General features: G+C 47.2%; 1 protein-coding gene across 1 annotated transcript in view; it reads left to right on the top strand.

Moving 5' to 3' along the window:
* The first annotated feature begins 310 nt into the window (after positions 1-310).
* The window catches only part of NR1I3 (nuclear receptor subfamily 1 group I member 3), an 832,555-nt gene continuing 814,046 nt past the window's right edge, over positions 311-18,819 (top strand). Inside the window, exon 1 of the mRNA XM_086945035.1 lies at positions 311-884. The gene's annotated coding sequence lies outside the window, so the exon portion shown is untranslated. The remainder of the gene's footprint in view (positions 885-18,819) is intronic.

Here is an 18,819-nt window from a genome sequence, read left to right as displayed (position 1 = left end):
CAAAAGATCCGCGTGTGAACAACTCATCCAAAAACAGACTCAGACTGGGTTTGACGACCCCCTCGTGAATCTGGGAAACTTTAGGGCCGTGTGGCAGTTAAGTGATCCTAAAAAGAGCCGGGCCGGACCTATTTGAAGAGAGAAGGACAACCTTAACAATATCTGCCCGTTTAGTCTGCGTTCTAAAACCTATTCACGAAGCTTCCAAAATAAATGAAAGGGGAAAACTACAAATCCCTCAATGCATATGGGTTTCAGATTTGTTTCATAACTCACCTTTGGGCTGGTTTAGTAACCCAGGTAGTTGGGCGTGGTTGAGAGACGGAGGCCCGGGTTGCACCTTGCGCGGAACATGACCCAGACCAGTTCGTCTTCATTCGTGGGGCATGCGGGATTCTTTCTTAGAAACATGTTTTGTCTCCTCAGGACTGAAGGCTGGGGAGGAACTAGGATAGGGGTAAAGGCAGACACACGGAGAGGGCAAAGCTCGGACGCAGTGTCACCTGTTCCTTCCTGCTGCGCTGGGAGGTGACTGAGTACAGTACAGCCCTGCGGGAGTGGGCGGGGTTTACCTTCTGGCCTCCCCTAGCCCTGTCCCTTACTTCTTGCTCTTGGTGGCGAGCAGAGCCGGAAAAGGGGTCTATTTACACCTCTGCATCCACCTCCTCAGACCTCGACCTCCGTTCTCCTCAGCTGCTTCCCTGGACCGTCTAAGGGGCGGGGCTTCTCCTTAACGCACACTCTTTACCAACACTGCCCGGAACTCCGTTCTCTGGAGCAGAGTATACCTCTGGCAATCCACTTCTGAAAACAACAACAGCGTGCCTACTTCAAGTTCTCAAACCAGGAAGGATCGTGATTCTACTGGGACCCTTAACAGCTAGGTAAGGGGGAACTTACCGACTTTCACTGTTTTATTTTATTTAATGCGATTTTATATAGCGCGAACATTACCCGAAGGTGTCAGAGCGCTTTACAAAAGAACCAGTTGTTACACATAAGGATTTAGGATTACATGAGTTACAAAAAAGATACAAACTTTGCAAATGTACAAGTTGTAAAGTCACACAAGGAAGAGATACAAAAAGAGAAAATTGCATATGTACAAGTTGTAAAGTCACTCAAGGAAGAGATACACATGGATAAACTCTAAGAATCACATAGGAATGGTAGTGAGTACAAGGGTCTACTACATATACTAGTGGATTGAGTTATTTCTATATACCTATATATACAAATATTAGATTTGCTCAGGATTACATTTTACTAGTGATTAGGCTGGACAAGTATCAGGCGGGCAACTAGAGACAAATTTCGGGGGGGGGGGCTGAAAATATTTCGGGGGGGGGGCTAATTCTTTGAACCATAGACAGCGTGGCTGTAAAATGGGGTGGAAACACAACAAAAGCCTCATTTACAAGTAGATGGTCTTTTAAAGACCTTTTAAGTACTCGGGTGCGGCTGTAATTAGATTGTCGCCAGCCCCCGAAGCTGTCTCTGCCCGGGCTGACTCACACGACCGGGGGGGGGGGGTGGTGAAGCCCCGTGAGCCCAATGGGTGTTGCGCGCCTGACAAGTATGCATCACATATTTACAGAGTTAACGGGGAAATAAAAAAAAGGGTAGAGAGCGGTAGGTGGGGGAGAAGAGGGGGACCCGAGTGGGAGAAAGAGATAAGGCAGTTAAGCAAAAGAGAAATGACTGAAGGTCGGTAGGATGGAATCCAATGCACCAAAGGAAAGGACAAGAATCCACAAAATGGCGGACCCGGGTCATGGGCATCGATGGAAACCATCTCAAAATGAAAAGATGTACCCAGGTCAGGACCCAAAATCCAGCAGAGTTCCATTAAGTGGGGTCGGAGGGGGGACGCAGTCACAGCACCAAGGGAGAGCAGTAGAATGTCTGCTGTTTGCGTGCACAAGCACAGACCCACAAAGGCATCAGGCTGACAACCCGTACAATAAGGAGAGCAGAGGAGGATAGGTAGGGAATACCCATAGCGCCGTGACAGGAATTGTGAGCTATCACGAGCAGCACCATCTTTCGCAGGTCTGTTCTATTGGGGGCATCAATGCTCTAGAAGCCGTCTCAAGTTCCTAGGTGCATGAACTAGTGGCATATCCAGTCAACTTTGGCTTTGCATTTTGTGACTTGTTGTCTTGATTCCATAACATGGTGAACAGGACTGTACATTCCAGAAAAGAAGTGAGGCTGGGATTAGAGGTGTCCGTGCAGGAGTGGGCTGCACCACCCCTAGAATAATCTCAAAGGCGGTTAAAAGGAAAATGAGCAAGAAATATGCCTTTCAAGTTGATGGTTTCCTTTAGGGGTCACAGGTCGCCTTCCCCACTAACAGATCGTTGCATATTCATTTTCACATGGATCCATGTTTACTTTCCCTTTCTGACTTTTGTATGTGGATCCTAGCCAGAGTCAGGCGTGTTTACAGGGCGTGTGAAACTAGACTCCACGGCCTCAATTGCTTTTTGAAATACTTATAGTTGAAGTTTACAAGTATTTCTAAAAATAGCAGCAGAAAAAGTTCAAATGAGGCATGCTTTTTTTTATATCTAGAGTTCGATTTAAATAACAATTTTAATGAAGCGGAAGTATACCATGACACTTTACTTGTGTGATCCCCAAACGGCAAATGTGTGCTGAAAGTCCTGATTTTTCACATATATTATTGTTGACACGTATTGTAAGTTCCGCAGGTAAACAGCATCGATTTTGCAATTTACCATGTCAGTTACAAGGTAAAACTACGTCACAGCAATGCACAAAATCCATGCTCTCTTATGATCAGCGCAAACACAACAGTTGATGGACAGAGTGCAGAACAATGTCAAACATTCACCCCAGTACAGAGATCTGGGCCTAAATCCATCGTTTTTTTGCACTCCACACCACCCCAGTTCAGGCATGGCAATATGCAAATCAGCCTTGACCCTGTGCCTCATGGGAACAGTCCAGCCCGAACTGCCAAGCCTTGTCTTCCCTGGACCGGAATCAAGCATCCCAGGACAGGTTTCTGGCTATCAGCCGTCATCAGCCAAGATAGCTTGACTCCAGTGGTGTGGAGAACAAGGGACTCACGTCTTAACATACCCTTCCCACTTGGGGTGACAAATGCAAAAACAACAGTTGATGGACAGAATGCAGAACAATGTCATACATTCACCCCAGTACAGAGATCTGGGCCTAAATCCATCGTTTTTTTGCACTCCACACCACCCCAGTTCAGACATGGCCATATTGCATTTGTCACCCCGAGTGGGATGGATATGCTCAGACGTGAGTCCCATGCTCTCCACACCACTGGAGTCAAGCTATCCTGGCTGAAGACGGCTGATAGCCAGAAAGCGGTCCTAGGATGCTTGATTCTGGTCCAGGAAAGACATGGCTTGGCAGTCTGGGCTGGACTCTTCCCATGAGGCACAGGGTCAGGGCTGATTTGCATATGTCTGAACTGGGGTCGTGTGGAGTGCAAAAAAACGATGGATTTAGGCCCAGATCTTTGTACTGGGGTGAATGTATGACATTGTTCTGCATTCTGTCCATCAACTGTGGTTTTGCATTTGTCACCCCGAGTGGGATGGGTATGCTCAGACATGAGTCCCATGCTCTCCCCACCACTGGAGTCAAGCTATCCTGGCTGAAGACGGCTGATAGCCAGAAACCGGTCCTAGGATGCTTGATTCTGGTCCAGGAAAGACATGGCTTGGCAGTTCGGGCTGGACCGTTCCCATGAGGCACAGGGTCAGGGCTGATTTGCATATGGCCATGTCTGAACTGGGGTGGTGTGGAGTGCAAAAAAACGATGGATTTAGGCCCAGATCTCTGTACTGGGGTGAATGTATGACATTGTTCTGCATTCTGTCCATCAACTGTGGTTTTGCATTTGTCACCCCAAGTGGGATGGGTATGCTCAGACGTGAGTCCCATGCTCTCCCCACCACTGGAGTCAAGCTATCCTGGCTGAACGCGGCTGATAGCCAGAAACCGGTCCTAGGATGCTTGATTCCGGTCCAGGAAAGACATGGCTTGGCAGTTCGGGCTGGACTGTTCCCATGAGGCACAGGGTCAAGGCTGATTTGCATATGGCCATGTCTGAACTGGGGTGGTGTGGAGTGCAAAAAAATGAAGGATTTAGGCCCAGATCTCTGTACTGGGGTGAATGTATGACATTGTTCTGTATTCTGTCCATCAACTGTGGTTTTGCATTTGTCACCCTGAGTGGGGTGGGTATGCTCAGACGTTTTTCCCGTGCTCTCCACACCACTGGAGTCAAGCTATCCTGGCTGAAGACGGCTGATAGCCAGAAACCGGTCCTAGGATGCTTGATTCTGGTCCAGGAAAGACATGGCTTGGCAGTTCGGGCTTGACTGTTCCCATGAGGCACAGGGTCAGGGCTGATTTGCATATGGCCATGTCTGAACTGGGGTGGTGTGGAGTGCAAAAAAACGATGGATTTAGGCCCAGATCTCTGTACTGGGGTGAATGTATGACATTGTTCTGCATTCTGTCCATCAACTGTGGTTTTGCATTTGTCACCCCAAGTGGGATGGGTATGCTCAGACGTGAGTCCCATGCTCTCCCCACCACTGGAGTCAAGCTATCCTGGCTGAACGCGGCTGATAGCCAGAAACCGGTCCTAGGATTCTTGATTCCGGTCCAGGAAAGACATGGCTTGGCAGTTCGGGCTAGACTGTTCCCATGAGGCACAGGGTCAAGGCTGATTTGCATATGGCCATGTCTGAACTGGGGTGGTGTGGAGTGCAAAAAACGATGGATTTAGGCCCAGATCTCTGTACTGGGGTGAATGTATGACATTGTTCTGCATTCTGTCCATCAACTGTGGTTTTGCATTTGTCACCCCGAGTGGGATGGGTATGCTCAGACGTGAGTCCCATGCTCTCCCCACCACTGGAGTCAAGCTATCCTGGCTGAACGCGGCTGATAGCCAGAAACCGGTCCTAGGATGCTTGATTCCGGTCCAGGAAAGACATGGCTTGGCAGTTCGGGCTGGACTGTTCCCATGAGGCACAGGGTCAAGGCTGATTTGCATATGGCCATGTCTGAACTGGGGTGGTGTGGAGTGCAAAAAAATGAAGGATTTAGGCCCAGATCTCTGTACTGGGGTGAATGTATGACATTGTTCTGTATTCTGTCCATCAACTGTGGTTTTGCATTTGTCACCCCGAGTGGGGTGGGTATGCTCAGACGTTTTTCCCGTGCTCTCCACACCACTGGAGTCAAGCTATCCTGGCTGAAGACGGCTGATAGCCAGAAACCGGTCCTAGGATGCTTGATTCTGGTCCAGGAAAGACATGGCTTGGCAGTTCGGGCTTGACTGTTCCCATGAGGCACAGGGTCAGGGCTGATTTGCATATGGCCATGTCTGAACTGGGGTGGTGTGGAGTGCAAAAAAACGATGGATTTAGGCCCAGATCTCTGTACTGGGGTGAATGTATGACATTGTTCTGCATTCTGTCCATCAACTGTGGTTTTGCATTTGTCACCCCAAGTGGGATGGGTATGCTCAGACGTGAGTCCCATGCTCTCCCCACCACTGGAGTCAAGCTATCCTGGCTGAACGCGGCTGATAGCCAGAAACCGGTCCTAGGATGCTTGATTCCGGTCCAGGAAAGACATGGCTTGGCAGTTCGGGCTAGACTGTTCTCATGAGGCACAGGGTCAAGGCTGATTTGCATATGGCCATGTCTGAACTGGGGTGGTGTGGAGTGCAAAAAAATGAAGGATTTAGGCCCAGATCTCTGTACTGGGGTGAATGTATGACATTGTTCTGTATTCTGTCCATCAACTGTGGTTTTGCATTTGTCACCCCGAGTGGGGTGGGTATGCTCAGACGTTTTTCCCGGGCTCTCCACACCACTGGAGTCAAGCTATCCTGGCTGAAGACCGCTGATAGCCGGAAACCGGTCCTAGGATGCTTGATTCCGGTCCAGGAAAGACATGGCTTGGCAGTTCGGGCTGGACTATTCCCATGAGGCACAGGGTCAAGGCTGATTTGCATATGGCCATGTCTGAACTGGGGTGGTGTGGAGTGCAAAAAAACGATGGATTTAGGCCCAGATCTCTTTACTGGGGTGAATGTATGACATTGTTCTGCATTCTGTCCATCAACTGTGGTTTTGCTCTTCTGATCAGCAACATTCTAGTGGCAAAGGCCTAGATTAAAATGTGCAAAGGCACAGTGACTGAGCAAGGGTACTGGGCTCTAATGTAACTGTGGAACAGAATGTTACATTGAGAAATAATACCAGCATAAGCATTCTACCTCCAAATTTGCCACTGTGCGGCAAAGGCCTAATTGATTAAGCTAGTTAATGCGTAAGTGTTACTCAGATGCAGAAATGGCAACATCACCAAGGAGAAAATACCCTTCGGGACTCACACAATTTTCTCCAAAAGAAGTGTCCCCATTATAATGTATTTTCCACTCATGCAAATCTATCTATAGAGGGCTGGTTCGCTAACAAAAGGTGGAGTACAGCTACATACTCACAAGTTTGTGGTGTCATGTAGTTTCCACTTTCCAGTAGGAACTGCACGTTTGTTGGGCAGCGTAAACTTTAGGATGGAGCCACACTGATTCAGAGCACCCCCTCAGGATATGTTGTCCTAAGGGCCAGGTGGGTCCCAGTGCCCCCGCAAACACCCCTAAACCTAGATAGGTAGCAAACTGTTTTGGCAACCCCAGAACATGACAACCCTGATCCTTTCCAGGAATCGTGGTAACAGATCTAGAACCCTTTTGTTCAGCCAAACATGCCCTCTTTCTCTCAGAGAAATATGCAAGGAATATTCAGAAAGACGTTTTAAATATTTATTGAACCATTGTGATTCTTGTATAGAATATATGTGCTTCATTGATCAATACACCAAAGCAAACAAGAGTAATTAGCCCAATGAGGACAGTGAACAGGATGAACAGTTCTACCATCTCGCTAAAATGTTTATACACGCAAGCATATAAACAATAAAACGATATATATATATATGTTGTACTCCTACTCTGCGTTTCCTAACCTGAGCGTTTAGGGTGTGTATGCGTTCTGCCAAGAATCTCCTATTGGATGATCCACCTCTGTTCCCTGAAGGGAAAGAATGTAGGTCCCCCTCTTGATCACGAGTTGGGCACCCCTCCTTGCAGAGGGATCAGCAAGCAGCTGGGCTGAGGTATCAGTGTGTAGTGACCTCGCAAATTACAGCAAGTGCTCCTCTGCCTCAACCTGGAAATGCTTGTTTATTTGTGATAAAAAGCATCCTTGCTCTGAGCCGAGACATCTAGTCAGGCCGCCATTGTTTATGTTCTATAGATAGTTGCGTCACCATATGGACAAATAACAAACAACTGCATTTGCACAATGTATGTTCGGACCTTGTACAGGATGTTGAAGGTATTGCAATGATTTTCTTACTCAGTGGAATTTGTAAGCAATGCAGTTTCAGAGAAATGAATCCTGCATTGTCGCAAGCGCAAATGTGTGTTAAAAGTCATTGTGTGAAAAGGAAGGCAATTTAGGAGATGTGTATATGTTTAAAATGGCAGCGTTTCTCCTCCAGCCTAAGATTATGATAGTGGACACTCGTAATCTCTAAATGTCAGGTTTTGCAAATGCAAGAATCCTAGTTGCATATGCGTGCACTGTGATTTCTTGTGAAACACATGGAAAAGGTGGCAGTAAAGAGATGGGTAAAACTACCGTAGATTGGGGTCTGAATGGATAGATTATAGACCTCTAGGTGTATGTTCTAGCATACGAACTAAATACCAAACAGACCATAGGTGTTCTATTTGGTATTTAGGTAGTAAAGAGATGCCTTATCTTTCTTACTGCTCACAAGGAAATCTATCAAAGTCTTAAAACTGCTTCTTCAGTCGCAAACCATGGAAAGATTACCAACATTTGAACGCGTTTATACAGTGATAAAACCATTTATCACATTTGCCAGGATTCCCCTTGAAAATTCCAAGCAGCTATAAAGATAGGCATTTTCGGATGTAAATGTACGCATATTGGACCAATTATGTGATTGCACAGTTGAAGCAATCGTTCACATCGCAAAATGTACATTTGCGAATTGGTTGCAAAAGTGAGTCAGGAGGATACAGTTTACAACCCCCTGTAAATGCAGGCAAACACGGGGAGAGAGGCTTGAGATGGACAGCAGTCTTCATCCCTGCGCTCACACTCCATCCATCTTGTTTCAATCACATTCCTTCCAGATGAACATTACTTTAACAAGCATTTACAATGCAATGGTTTCGCCTTTGGAAATGTTAGAGTTATTGGCATTGTAAATGACAAAATGTGTATTTGTGTTGGTTTTGAAAACAGATAAATAAATGGCATTGTCATTTACATTGCCATTAGCTTAATCTCTGCAGTCACTCTGCACTCTCTAGCACTCCCTACTCACTCTGCACTCTCTAGCACTCCCTAGCACTCCCTAATCACTCTGCACTCTCTAGCACTGCCTAGCACTCCCTACTCACTCTGCACTCTCTAGCACCCCCTACTCACTCTGCACTCTCTAGCACTCCCTACTCACTCTGCACTCTGCACTCCCTATGCACTCTCCACTCCCTATGCACTCTCCACTCCCTATGCACTCTCCACTCCCTATGCACTCTCCACTCCCTATGCACTCTCCACTCCCTATGCACTTCCTATGCACTCTCCACTCCCTATGCACTCTCCACTCCCTATGCATTCTCCACTCCCTATGCACTCTCCACTCCCTATGCACTCTCCACTCCCTATGCACTCTCCACTCCCTATGCACTCTCCACTCCCTTTGCACTCTCCACTCCCTTTGCACTCTCCACTCCCTTTGCACTCTCCACTCCCTTTGCACTCTCCACTCCCTATGCACTCTCCACTCCCTATGCACTCTCCACTCCCTATGCACTCTCCACTCCCTATGCACTCTCCACTCCCTATGCACTCTCCACTCCCTATGCACTCTCCACTCCCTATGCACTCTCCACTCTGCGCTCCCTATGCACTCTCCACTCTGCGCTCCCTATGCACTCTCCACTCTGCGCTCTCTAGCACTGCCTAGCACTCCCTACTCACTCTGCACTCTCTAGCACCCCCTACTCACTCTGCACTCTCTAGCACCCCCTACTCACTCTGCACTCTCTAGCACTCCCTACTCACTCTGCACTCTGCACTCCCTATGCACTCTCCACTCCCTATGCACTCTCCACTCCCTATGCACTCTCCACTCCCTATGCACTCTCCACTCCCTATGCACTCTCCACTCCCTATGCACTCTCCACTCCCTATGCACTCTCCACTCCCTATGCACTCTCCACTCCCTATGCACTCTCCACTCCCTTTGCACTCTCCACTCCCTTTGCACTCTCCACTCCCTTTGCACTCTCCACTCCCTATGCACTCTCCACTCCCTATGCACTCTCCACTCCCTATGCACTCTCCACTCCCTATGCACTCTCCACTCCCTATGCACTCTCCACTCCCTATGCACTCTCCACTCCCTATGCACTCTCCACTCCCTATGCACTCTCCACTCCCTATGCACTCTGCGCTCCCTATGCACTCTCCACTCTGCGCTCCCTATGCACTCTCCACTCTGCGCTCCCTATGCACTCTCCACTCTGCGCTCCCTATGCACTCTCCACTCTGCGCTCCCTATGCACTCTCCACTCTGTGCTCCCTATGCACTCTCCACTCTGCGCTCCCTATGCACTCTCCACTCTGCGCTCCCTATGCACTCTCCACTCTGCACTCCCTCTGCACTCTCCACTCCCTCTGCACTCTCCATTCCCTCTGCACTCTCCACTCTCCACTCCCTCTGCACTCTCCACTCTCCACTCCCTCTGCACTCTCCACTCTCCACTCCCTCTGCACTCTCCACTCTCCAAGAACTTGCGTTTCTTGCTCAGATATGGACAAAAAACAAAAGTACTCCCTTGGGCATCTCACCCACTCTGTGAGTTCACACATTTCTCCTACACAGCACCAACCCCAGCAAATACAACATTTCTGCAGAACTGCAGGACAGAAGAAACCAAACTGCGATTATCCAAGATCCTCCAGAGTATCCCCCTGTCCTTAACATCCTACCCACGCTCAGGGCAGAAACACCCCCGAGACTGTCCTCGTCCGTCTATGCCACACCCAGAGCAGACTTCACCCTGACACCAAGCGAAGAGGAGGCGCTTCCATCACCATCTCTCCCACCTTTGGAGCGCACAGATCACCTCACTCGCCAAGAGCGCTCACAAACATTACACGCTGTCCTGACACGCCAGTCAATGTAAATCAATTTTTAAGAAAAAAAACATTTACCTAGCACAGTAATAAAAAAAAAAAGGCATCTAGGCGCTGAAATGAATGACTGATATGGTGCTTCGCACGCAAGCCCAATGCACAACACGCTAGTGGAACATGCATAGAAGCACACAAATGAGCAAAAAAACTCTATCATACTTAAGAGGAAAATGTAAAGAAAGTATCATTGCGAGTGCTCACACAGCACGTGCACAGCCTCCCCGGGCGGATCTGGGCTACACAGCGCTTACAAACCGCCGAACAGAGCTAGGAGGCGCTACATAAAGAATAGATTGATAAACAGCAGGGGGTTCCTAAGCAGTGGCTCTGTGTACAAGGAATACCTTCCCTAATAACCACGAAGAAGCACATAAAAGTTGCCGCAGCTTTTATGCAGTAAAGATGTCGCAGTTCCTCACACACAGCATCTGCCTCAAATAAGCCTCCGCCCGGAGTGCTGTTGTGCAACATTTCCGGTGGGCCCCTGGGCAACTGACCAGCGTGCCCATGCGTTAAGCAGGCACTGCTCCACTCCAGAGCCCTCGGGTCCCCCCTTCCTCTGCCCTCAAACAGAAACAACCATTTGGATATCCTACTGCCCTTCCGAGCAGGTTTCACCCTGTCACTCGCCCTCCGTTAAAGACTTCCCCCTACATCCGTCTAACACTGAAATGCTTCCTCCAACATATCGCTCACTCAGGAAATACAGATCTCACATGTATACTGTCCCAGGTAGTTGCGGAGGTCCCCTATCTAAGCATTTATCCCAAATTTGTTTAACGTCAGTTGAAACCAATATGTTTATCATACATTATTGCACCAATAAAAAACATGCACTATGTTTACATAATAAATATGTCATGAACTTAGTCTGCAATTGAGTCCAGTATTACTGTACCCCGTGATCAATGTTACTTCACAAACTACAACACACTTCAAATTCACATATGACTGAATGGATATAGTATAGAAAAGACAAGCAAGGGCTGCTTCCTATGACATTTCATAATGTCATACACACTCTGTTCAAATAACAGGACTAATAGCATGAATAGCACTTACCCAGAAGTGCATATTGAAGAAGAAGAGCAGGAACTTCACAGTACGACTGACGAAGGAGAAGTCTTCCCCAGGGAGGGTGGCGGCTGACCTCGGGGCAATTGTAGCTGAACAGGAATAGATGTTTTGGGATAGCAGTGGTGGTGGCTGTCAAATTAGGTGCCCATCAACTAAAACAAACTATCAACCCACTTGGAACCTTAAAACCTAAGTATGTGCATTACTACTAGTTATATCCTTAACAAAAACACACACACAGTGCCTAGTCAAAAGCAAAGCAGATAGAGGATACAGAATGTGCTCAAGGAAAACTTTCTGAAAGTCTGCTGTGGTCAGTACTTTATTTGTAAAGGAATTAAGAGCCAAGCTCCAAATTTCTGCTCATAACTCTGCGGCCAGAGCTAATGAATATTGAGGGTGGCGAAAACCAAGGCTCCATAGTTTTGATTCCACCTCATGCATCTCTAATCCACCACCAGAAAATCTGCCTCGTTATCTCACGCTTTCAGGTTCTTATCATCACTGCTTTGTCCCTTTGTCATTGTCCGTATTTCTCTTTCTCCTCCCTTCCCCTTGCATGTGTTTCCTCTCTCTTGCTCTGGGTCAAAGTCTGAAAACAAAAAATGAGTACTGGTCCCCAAAAATAAGTGCCATCGGGCCACCACCTGCAGCCACCAGTTAAAATTAGACACTGGCTGTGGAACTTGTGACCAGTGGTGGCGCCCTTTCAGATGGGTGATGCAGGCCCCAAGTGCACAATGGAGGTTCCATCAATGAGCCAGGAAGCAAGGCCGGATTTTTAAGACGGAAAAAAATGAGTCGTAGGCCAATGCAGGTGAATTTGTGCAGCTTAGATGCTCAGACCTTCTCAGTGCAGGACAGGTGAGAAGAATCAAAGCTACAGACCCTGCATGCTACTGGCAGGTCAGATTGTGGTGTGTAGGTATGTGCAAAGGATCTATTCAAGGGGGTGAAGCGCATATTAGAGCAACTTACCAGTGGCTGTACCAGCTGTAGGACTTTACGTCTCAGAGGCATCCCCTTCTCAACAGAGTTGCCCCTTACCTAGCTGAAAGATCCACAACTCTACACACAAGAAGCACTTTACCCCCCCCTAAGCCTCCACTTTCTCTATGTAGAATCGTACTAATCAGTAAACGCATTAACAGCTTCCTTCCTCAGTACACACCGACAGCAGCTTACCTCGCTTGAGAAAAAAAACACTACACACGGAGACGCATTCGTCCTTCCTCTTATGCAATTAATATATGTAACAAATAAATAAATTAGCTTGGCCCACCTCTGTAATCTAGGGGCCTCCCTCTTCACCTAGAAGCACACACTCACTCTCCCAGATACACCCCCTACACTCATGGAATTGGGAAGCACCGTTTCTTTCACTGACAGCGGACTCCTCCGAACAGCGAAGATGTCCCTTCGGTTTTTGTGCCCAAATGACACCAATGAACCACGCTGCCGGGCTCACGCAGGAAATGCCTGTATAGCGCCTCCCTCTCCGTGTCTAGGCACCTCTGTCAAGATGTCCCTTCGGTTTTTGTGCCCAAATGACACCAATGAACCACGCTGCCGGGCTCACGCAGGAAATGCCTGTATAGCGCCTCCCTCTCCGTGTCTAGGCACCTCTGTCGCTGTACTAAGCCAGCAACCTCGCTGGACTGTAGTACACGTGTTCTTCCTTCTCTGCGCGGATTGCCTCCCAACGCTCAGGGGGTCACTGGCTGGGCTCAAGACCTAAACAGCTGATAGAGTTTGTCAATCTGCACTCGCGGTCGGTCTTTGGCCGCCCTTGCCCTGCCCACCTATTTTTGGCGACCGCTCCCCCCTTTCATTCCTCAGGTGTTCAAGAGCCGCCTCATTATCTACATAGGCCGCACCCCTATCACGCCCTGGTCCCGCCTCTTCCACTCCAATTGGCTGTGCCCTGTCATTCATCGTTTCCCTGCGCCCCCACCCCCTTTTTTTTGCTTTCAGTTCTACAGGTCTGTGCGGCACGTCTTGCAAGCTTTTAACATTTTATGTCCCGCCTCGTTACCCTCTATTGGTAGTTCACTCCACATCGTCTGTCTGAGATGGCAGTTCTTAAAAGGGCTACGACGAGGTAGCGCTATATGGGCTCCACTCTGACATTAGAACTGGGGCATAAAGCTCCCCGAGAAGTACTCTTAGAGGATGGCGAACCGTTCTCTGCACCTACCCACTGCAATCCCGAGATGTCAGCCTCCACGATGACAACAAGTGATAACCGTCACCACCAGTGATTGCTCTTTTAACTGAAAGTCAGACACGAAACAATCACAGGAATGCCAAGGACACCAGAGCAACTGGAGCTGATCCGGTGACTGCCCCTGGGTGCATTTCTGCATGCTAATGCAACGCTAACAAGTACATACACAGAACCACACCCGAGTCGAACGAGCAACTGCACACGCACTTCCGAGCGGGGGGGGGGGGGGGGGGGGAATGGACCCGAGCCGAGCTCCAGAAACAAATCACTTTCACACGGGGAGGGGGGCGGAACGGACACACGGGGAGGGGGAGGAACGGAAGCGGGAGGGGGGGGCGGGAAAGACACGGAAGCGGGAGGGATTAAACAGCCTTGCGTGAGGGGGCTCCTTTACGGCGGCTTCCCCAGCAGTTCCGGTCTCCCTCTCCACACGGGAGACCGGCAACGAACCACCAGCAGGCTTCCCCCCGGGCAGGGGGAAGCGGAAATGGCCGCCTCGAGGCCCCGCCCACGTCGCACCACTGCGTGCCTGGCTTCCTGCGCTGAGGGCCGCCAATGGCAGCGCGGCCCTTGGCAGGGAGGCGGGCGCAGCTCCTCTTGCTCGATCTCCGGGCCAGCGGCGGTGAAATCAACACGGAGCAATGCCGGGTGGGCACCGGCCTCCAATAATTAAATAAAAACGGGGTGGCACCCGTAAATAAAAATATAACAAGCGGGAGGGGGCGGGAAAGGGGGAGGAGAGACGCTGACGACGGAAGGCGGGTGCCGGCAATGCCGGACCAGACACGGGGGCGTTCCCGGCGTCCCGTGACGTCGGCAAAAGCCAAAGAATGTCGGGAACGCCCCCGTGTCTGGTCCGGCATTGACGGACAGGCCCCTCGTCCAATGGCTAGGCTCCGTTTATGGAGCTAGCCAATCGGACGGGGGGGCGTCTTCCATAGTGCTTACTATACTCATTAGATTTCTCTGGAGGCGGAGCCTAATCGGCTCCGCTCACCAGCGAAACCTAAAAAGCAGCCTCTGGCCCAGAGGCTGCTTCTAAAAATGCTCACTTACAGGAAATGACGTGGAGCGGAGCAAGCAGCGATTCTGTGTATCACAGTGTGCTCCCACTGAGGCCTGCCATAATTCCCACAGTGCTCCACAGGGACAGCTTCTCCTTTGCAAATCAGTTACCACCCCAAGTCAGAAGTCAGTAACAGATTACGGATTGATAACTTCAATTGTGCCTTAAACTATTGATAAACTGCATTGTGACTCACAAATATGGGTGGGGGGCTTTATGTCTCTGCTATTTGTAATTGCAAACGAGGTGCAAAAGTTACTTTACAAGTCACAAATACTTTTCAGCCTTCTAAAGCATCTCGTGTAAATTGCACCTTAGACTTTTGTAGTCTCAAACCTGTGATTTTGTGAATTGAAGGCTCTATGACTTCAATTCGCTTTTGTACATTGGGCACAACGTGCTTACCAAACTGTTAGGTGCTACAAAAAATAGTTACTTCATCAGTCTTTTATTTAGTTATGATAAATTGAAGAACAGCATTTATAATAATATGCGTGAATAAGGAGAACAGCCACACCGCAATTACCAACCACAAGTCTCCAACTTTATTATAAGTAAATAAATGCACAGCACAACCTCAAGTGTAGATAATAATAATATACTTTTCTTTTCTAGTGCTTAACACGAGTTGATTATGTTTTTGAGGACTGTAAACATCGGGTTTACTGCTCTCCAGTTTTAATGGTACTTAATATAGGTATCCAAGAAGGATAACTGACTGAGTAAGCCTTTCCATGAATCAAAAATGTGACTTGCAAGTCGTCAGTAGCAAGCTCTTGACACACTGGAGCATCTTGCTGGCATCCCATATCAAAACATACGCAAAGCTACAGTAAATAATTAATATTCATATATCACACCTCACTTTGCTAGGTTAGATGGCTTCATGAATCGGTATGTAGCAGCCTAGATTTAGACTCCTGAGCTTTGAAATCCCAGGAGTCTGAATCAGCATTTAAATACTTACAAAGACATTTGCAGGAGCAGTCAATTGTAGGGATGAACTCACTGACTCTGCCTCATAATGGTTTATTTACCATGTTTTGTAGTGCCAGGAATTAAATGCCAGATGTCTGCATGGTGACATGAGATCATGTTTCTATCCTGTGGTTACATTTAAGAAATCAGCGCATTGTCTGACTCCTAGTTTTCATTTTCTTTCATTTGAAGCTTTTGCAATTAGCAATAATAATTTAGAAAAATCAAATTGGGCATCCAGGATTATACCAAATTGAGTAATTTGTTAAACCTAGCAAAGCAGAAGAAGACAGTAAATTCCACAAAACCTGACTGGTGAGAAGCAGTCTCTGCCACAATACTTTGTATGCCTATTTGTAATGAATGTGCTTTTCAATAAAAGGACATACCCAAACCCTGCACTCCCACTTGGGAGGCAAATTTACCACTGCACCTTTAAATGATACACTTTGAGCAGCACTTCCTAAAGACGAGGAAGGGACATATCACTCCCTTTAGGCAAGGCAAGAACACAAATCCAGATGCATTTAATATAACACACACACATTTATTAATGCAATTTTAGAACGGTAGGCCAAATATATCAGTAAATGCAGATTCCCAAAATATCAAATGAACAAGCAAAATAAAAATGCAGTATGTACAAATTGCAAAGAGTAGAAAATATGTACAAGAGATGGTTAGGAACACCTCATCGATAGAATTTGCATCATCCTTGCCATTTCAAGCTGGGGTAAGCCCGTCAACAGCCCATGAAGGAGTTCAATCCAGACTCAAGTTCTGTCACCTCCACAGCAATAAATCTATTCTGTGGTGAGCTTCCACCTGGCCCCAGAGGGTTCCCAGCAGCCAAACATATATATTTTGTGCAAAGAATTAAGGCAACATTATTATTTTCTTTAACTCCAAAAACATTTTTCTCCAAATGCAGAACATTTTTGTCGTTCCTTTTCTTGGTAAACAAACAGTCCTTCTGTGTGAAAGACACACAGCCTTCTCGCATTTTGTTTTAACTTCATGTTTATAAAGCAGTTGCAATTGCAGCACATTGTGTTGTTCTGTTTTCTCTTTAAACACACAGTCCTTCTCCACTAAATCAGTTTATGAGTTTTGGCAAAGTAAGTCCGTCAACTTGAATTGTCCGGTGATGGCTCCAGGCTTGAGGCGGGGAGGAGATGGGAGGGGTCCCACTCATACAGGGACATAGGCATCAAGCACACCAACACGTCGCAGTATAATGACCTGGAAAAGAAACAAGGATCGCTCCTCTTGCAAACATTTTTCAAAAATTGCACGTTTTTCCCTGTCCCTGTTTTAAGTCTAAAGGCACAATATTATCATTCCTGTCTGCCTGGTTCACTGCTGGCTCTGGGGAATTGTCTGAGAATACTACCCACGCTTAAGCCTCTGAATTCTTAGTATTGGAGTGAAACTCTCTTTTTTCCTGCACACCAGTAAGAAGGGCTAGGGCAGTTTCCTTTCTGACTATTTCTCCACTCACTGCTGGATAAGTGCTCTATTTATCAATTCGCAGAAGCCCAAGGCACTCCAGCTTCTCTGTCTGCTCTGGTAATTTTCCTTTCTTCAATTCGCCCTTCACCTTCTGTGAGACTGATCTGGCTTGTGCATTCTGACATATAAGTATCAACGTTCTGAGTAAATCTAGGGGAATATACGTCCCTTTATTTTCTGCCCACCTGTTTGTATGGCCCTTATCTCCTAGGTGCTCGAATTTAATTATGTACACAAAAACTGAAGCGTTTGTCACCACGGGCCCGATGTAGGAGCCCTAATACCGGTCGGAAACGGCCGAATTCGGCCGTTTCCGACCGGTATTATGGTTTTCTTATGTAGGGGGCTACATAAGTACAGATTCGGTAATTTTACTGATTCTGTACATTTACCGATTCGGTAAAATACCGAATCGGTAAATGTACAGAATCGGTAAATAGAGATGTAGGTGGCACTCTGAAGAGTGCCACAGGCCTTCAAGAGTCGGTATTTTACCACCCAATCCAATTGGGTGGTAAAATACCGAATCCAGGTGTGCATGCACATCTGTGCATGCACACCTGTGCCATGTGACACACAGACATGCCCTAAGGGCATGTATGTGTGCCACATGTCACACAAGCCTGTAATTGGGGTGCTAGAGGGTGTCAAAGTGACACCCCCTGCACGCTTGCAAGAATAGGTAATTACTGAATCAGTAAATACCAATTCGGTATTCCACATTGATTCCTATGGGCTTCAAGGCCCATAGGAATCAATGGGGGATACCGATTCGGTATTTACAGAATCGGTAAATACCGAATCTTACAGATTCTGTATTTACCGAATCAGAATTACCTACATTTCCCCACTCTAATTTACCACTTCTTAAATACCGAATCGGTATGATTTGGTATTTTAGAAGTGGTAAATTAGATTTACCTACATCGGGCCCTATATCTGTCTCCAAGATTTTAGCCTTTTCATCTGTAAGGGAATTAAATGTTCTGTCATGCAGAGTAGCTGCGCTTTGCAGTACAATCTGCCACTTCACTGGGGGATCCCATTTTTCAAACTCCACCCCTGAACTTTCTATTGACAACTGTACAAACTGTTCATGCAAACCTGCAGTCTCTGCCTGTATACACCATATTATTATGTTGGCTTTCTCCCACTGATAAATCACATTGTGTTTAACCATCATCTGCCCAGTGTCTTTCTTTGCTCAAAAGCACAAAAGCATCTGTATTTGTCCAGCATCTGAATTTAAAAGTATCCTCTTCTTTCCCTGTTCTTCACAGTAACTAAAAATATCACACTGCTCCTGAACTCGCACACATGATACACTGTCACATTTCTGAATTGACCACATGTTTGAAACATTCTGCGCAGTCTGTTGTGCAGATTCAAAAACACATTGCTGCATTTCCTTTTTTAAAATAGCATCTTTCCATGTAAAGCCAGAGTCATCATTCACTGACATGTTTGAATTGTTAAGTCTAAAAACCTGGTCTGTTTATTTTCCTGCACATCCACATTTTCTGGATTCATTTCTGGCTAAGGAACGTCCTCAAAAGAATTAATTAAGACAGTCTGTGAAGCCTGCAGATTAAGTGGCACGTTCTCTAAGTTCATTGAAAAAGTTAAGA

The sequence above is a fragment of the Lissotriton vulgaris genome, chromosome 12, assembly GCF_964263255.1.
Source record: "Lissotriton vulgaris chromosome 12, aLisVul1.2, whole genome shotgun sequence".
Lineage (NCBI taxonomy): Eukaryota > Metazoa > Chordata > Amphibia > Caudata > Salamandridae > Lissotriton > Lissotriton vulgaris.
This window is presented reverse-complemented; position numbering and strand designations above follow the sequence as displayed.